This window comes from Anabrus simplex, chromosome 5 (assembly GCF_040414725.1).
Source record: "Anabrus simplex isolate iqAnaSimp1 chromosome 5, ASM4041472v1, whole genome shotgun sequence".
Lineage (NCBI taxonomy): Eukaryota > Metazoa > Arthropoda > Insecta > Orthoptera > Tettigoniidae > Anabrus > Anabrus simplex.
Window position 1 is genome coordinate 315,323,239 of NC_090269.1, and position 5,136 is coordinate 315,328,374.

General features: G+C 35.1%; 1 pseudogene; it reads right to left on the bottom strand.

Annotated features, from left to right (window-relative positions):
- Nucleotides 1-3,662: 3,662 nt before the first annotated feature.
- On the bottom strand, nucleotides 3,663-4,760 carry LOC137501000 (damage-control phosphatase ARMT1 pseudogene; annotated as a pseudogene).
- Between the last annotated feature and the right edge of the window lie 376 nt (nucleotides 4,761-5,136).

Below are 5,136 nucleotides of genomic sequence, written 5' to 3' on the forward strand. Positions count from 1 at the left end.
ACTTCGAAAATAAAGGGCACGAAAATGAAAGACTCCTAGGATTTATTTATTTATTTATTTATTTATTTATTTATTTATTTATTAGATACAGCCTATGGAGGCCCATTTTACACTAATAATAATAATAATAAGTTTAAATACGCATAAAAGATAACAAAGGTATAAACAACAATATTAAGCAACAACAATAAATTGACAATTTTAAGAGTAACAACGTAACAACGATGACAACGGTAACTGGCAAGTGTCGGTTACTGAAATTAGGAAGAAGAAAGGTCGAGGGTTGGAGGGACGGAAGAAAGTGAAAACCTGGGAAGGACTTAGAGGAATCTTCTAATTTTTTGTTTGAAGGATGCGAAAGGTGTGAATATGTCAATATCGGGTAGTGAGTTACCAAGAGTAAGGAGGCGGTGGAAGATAGAACGTTGTTGTAAAGTTAGGCGCGGAAGGGGCACATGATGAGTGCGCCGGTTGCGTGTACGGCGGGGAGGAACGTGTATAAGGAAGTATGCCGGAAGAGTGTTACATTTGGTGTAGCCATTGATTATTTTGTGAAGGTAACATAGATCAGAGAACTGTAAACGGCTTCTCAGGCCAAGTATACCCAGATACTTCATAATGTCAGATTTAGTTTTGTTCTTAAAAACAGGATTGCGAGTCTTAACAATGAAAGTGAAAAAGTTAAAAATGCTATTTAGTTGAGATATGCTTGTGATAGCAGATGAGGACCAAATATGGGAACAAAAGTCAATAATAGGGAGAACATACGAGACAAAGTATAATTGTAAGGCGTTAATATCATTAATTTCAGTAAACCTGTAAAGAATGCGCATAGCACGGTATTTTATAGAGTGAATGTGAGCAGAGAAGGTTAGTTTACAGTCTATTATAACACCTAGGTCTCTTACCTGAGAAGCCGATTGCAATGTATTTCCCTGGATGTAAATGCAGGGTTCATTCTTTGCTTTAGCAATGAAAAGGAGATTGTATTGCACTACCTAATACCGTCGGGGTCGGAAAAGAAAAAGAGTTGTCCAAGCGAGGAAAGATGAAAGAGAGGAGTCTTGTACCAAAATTTGCCGCCACTTTGGTTTTGACTGGTCCACAAAGGAAAGTAATGCCTGGTCATTATAGGTCAAGTCAGTGTCAGTCACGACCGAAAGCAGTTAAGTCATTCTTTTTACATTAAAACAATGTCCAAACTTTTATTTAAAAATCAGTTTCATTTAACGCAGAATGTTTCGACTGCTTTCGGTGACAATCAGCGATTTTGTATGCCTTAAAGACAAGAAAATTCTTACATACAATTCACAAAATATTCGTTTAATGTTAACCTAGTCAATACTTACAATACCACATTTTGTGGTTAAATAATTATAAAAAATAGAAAGATCGTGAACATGTTTCGCTCTTCTTAATGGGCATCATCAGCACAATGGATAACCTTAAAACAAATAATTACAATTAAGACTGTTTACAATTATTAGTCATATAAAATTGGAATGAGACGGTGTGATATTAAAAGTTATTTTCAATATCATGATTAAAAAGTTTGACGTGAATGTTACAAACACAAATTAAAACTATTGTAGTACAAGTTTACAATATTGTCTAAATATATATATATATATATATATATATATATATATATATATATATATATTTATATTGGTGAGAAGTTTTTTACTCGGCATTCGTCTAGAATTGAAATGGATCCTCTTCTTTTAACTTTTTGGTGAAAGTCAATATCATTGTCGTGTTAACCACAAAGTAGATTTGAAGAATAAAATATGTATAAAACATATGTTCCTATTGTAGAAAATTAGATCAGGAATGAACATTTGGTGTTTCTTCTTGAGTTAAATTGGTTAAAACACATTCAGGTGGGAATAACGCTAATAACAGAACAAGATAGACACTGTACGGCATTCGATTTATCAACATTCTAACCACTGAGATTTACACAACAAATGGGAAGACTACTGATATAGTGATAAATACTCCAACTAGTACATCGGAAAAATTTTCAACGTATATTCCATTTTAACGTATTCTCACCTGAATATGTTTTAACCAATTTAACTCAAGAAGAAACACCAAATGTTCATTCCTGATCTAATTATCTACAATAGGAACTTATGTTTTATACATATTTTATTCTTCAAATCTACTTGGTGGTTAACACGACAATAATATTGACTTTCACCAAAAAGTTAAAAGAAGAGGATCCATTTCAATTCCAGACGAATGCCGATTAAAAAAACTTCTCACCAATATAAATATATATATATATATATTTTTAGACAATATTGTAAAATTGTACTACAATAGTTTTGTGTTTGTAACATTCACGTCAAACTTTTTAATCATGATGTTGAAAATAACTTTTAACATCACAACGTCTCATTCCAATTTTATATGACCAATAATTGTAAACAGTCTTAATTGTAATTATTTGTTTTAAGGTTATCCATTGTGCTGATGATGCCTATTAAGAAGGGCGAAACATGTTCACGATCTTTCTATTTTTTATAATTATTTAACCACAAAATGTGGTATTGTAAGTATTGACTAACATTAAACAAATATTTTGTAAATTGTATGTAATCACTGTCGTCAATACGTACCAAAAATGAGGTTAATGACTTGTAATAAGAAAATTCTTCCCATGAAAACTTTCAATTTTGAGTAATAATAATAATCATCATCATTTTCATAATAATCGTATAGCCTCAGCTACCGTGAGTAAGCAAATTAATTTGACGCCGGCTGGCTGTCTGCTCGCCAACGTCGACGTTCCGTTTTACAGTACTCTAGGCCTGCTACATGACAGAGTAAACCAAGGGCGTGTATGGCTGAGTGGTGGTGGTGATTATTTTAAGAGGGAGTATAACTAGGCAACTATCCTCAATATAGCACTAATCAGAGAGAGAAATGCAAGGGATCCGATACTTCGAAAAATGAAGGTATCGGCCAAAGAAATCAAGGGTCACGAAGGGCGTGAAAATGAAAAACTGCCTAGCCGTCGCAAACCTAATAGCGTCGTGGTCGGAAAAGAACAAGAGTTGACCAAGGGAGGTCGGCTAGGATAGATGAAACTGAGGAGCCTGGCTTGAGTAAGTGGAAGCAATGCCAGGACTCAGCTAAGGGCCACGTGGTCGCCAATCCTTGCTTCAAAGCCCAGAGCACCTGGGGCCTGTTCTAGTCGCCTCTTACGACAGGCAGGGGATACCGTGGGTGTTATTCTACTGTCCCCACCCACAGGGGATTTATGGCTGAGTTTTAATGAATTTTGTCGGGCAAATACCAGATGTGTAACCAGAGATCTTTTACATGCCGACATCCTACCACATGGAATATCTAATGGAATTCTTTCCGCCCTTCAATAATCCAACAATCTCTGCCGGGTTCATCATTACTTACCGTATTTAATTTTGTAGTTATTTTCTAAATATTAAAATGAATAAACCTCATACATTCTAGATGAAATTATTTGCAACTTTCTTGCAAATTTATCGATTAAATCTGGAGCTATGTTTACATTACTCCAGATAATATTCTTGTAATATTTTATTCAGTATTATACAGTATATGATCTTAACGCAGTCGAATAAATCCCTTCATAATTTCTGCACGGGTTCGTTAATATATTCATGTAACTTTCACATTTTAGCCTCCCAAAACTGTATCATGGCGTAGTCCCCAGTAAGCATCCAGTCTGGATTCTTTGCACTCAATTCATCTGCCTGTCCGGGTTTTAGTCCACAGATCACGTCAGCCTTTATGGTTCTAAGTGCAATCATATTGGTGGGAAGGAAGTCACCTACAGCTACTTTGAGCTTTGTTGTCGGTTCCCAGTTTAACTCCCCTAGCAGCTTTCTGTAATTAACATTTCCTTTGAAGACAATGAGCGTCGAACTTGTCAAAATTTTGTATAAGCCAGGGTCTCTCTGTGGCATTTCATTGAATATGAAAGGCAACGTCCAGTATTCATCGCATGCATACGTCCATTTTTCTGAATTTAGGTACTCTTGCCACTTCTCACTCAGAGATACCAGGCTATTTGATCGTTTATTCTTTAAAGTTGCTAATAACCACATAAAATCTTTAACTGTAGCATTAGTAACATACCAAGGTATGGATTTTAAATGAAATCGTATTTTATCGACGAGTAAAGAAGTACAAAGGAAATCAGCAAAACATAAATCTGTGAATAGTTCATAACCTGCATTTTCAAGGACGAAATCAACTATACAAGGCCGTTTGTCTGGCTTACTTAGAATAGGCCATGCTTTAAGACTGTCATCCATTACTAAATTAGTCTTTAACTGTTCAACAACTTCAAGAGCATTTGTCGCAACGCCTACAAATTTTGAGTTGAACTTCGTTCCCCAAAGAGATATATGCATAAAAAGCACCATTTTTTTCTTAACTTCATTTTCATTAGGCGGCTTACCTGCGTCTTTTTCTAGTAATAATTTGCTAAGTCCTTCCATAGATTCTATGGAGCCCATCATTGTACTTTGCTTCTGTTTTTCAAACGGATCAAATTCCGTCAGGCTTTGGGTGGTTTTTAAAATTTCATCAAGTCTACGATACATATAACATTCTGCGTAAAGCCACACTGTCGTATACCATTTAGGAACACCCACTTCCACGTCTGTTTCCTCCTGAATGAATTTGTTCCATTTTACTAAATCAGGAACAGTTGTTGAAAACGGTACAAAAGGCTTATTCTCTTGAATTTCTTTTTTCAGCATCCTAATTCGATTAACTACAACGGGAATTTCCCTCTTTCCTCCAGCGCTGTAACGTCTACCAATCTCATCCTTATTATTTTTTAAGTACTCAAGAATTTGATCTAAGGTAGATATTAAATGTCTATGGACGGTTGTAAATGCAAGGCTTTTCTTGTACTTAGCACTAAATAGTTCGTTTACAGGCGTCGGTGTGCCAATCACCTCAGCTGGAATTGAAGTCATGTTCTTTATTGTATACACTTCTATTTCCGTATATAATTATCGATACAAGTTACGTCCATAGTGAACTTTCACGTTTAACTGAAAATCTCGTTTTCATGGAAACATAATATTGTTGTTTACTAAAGCATAACTACAGATATTTTCTGTTCATGTG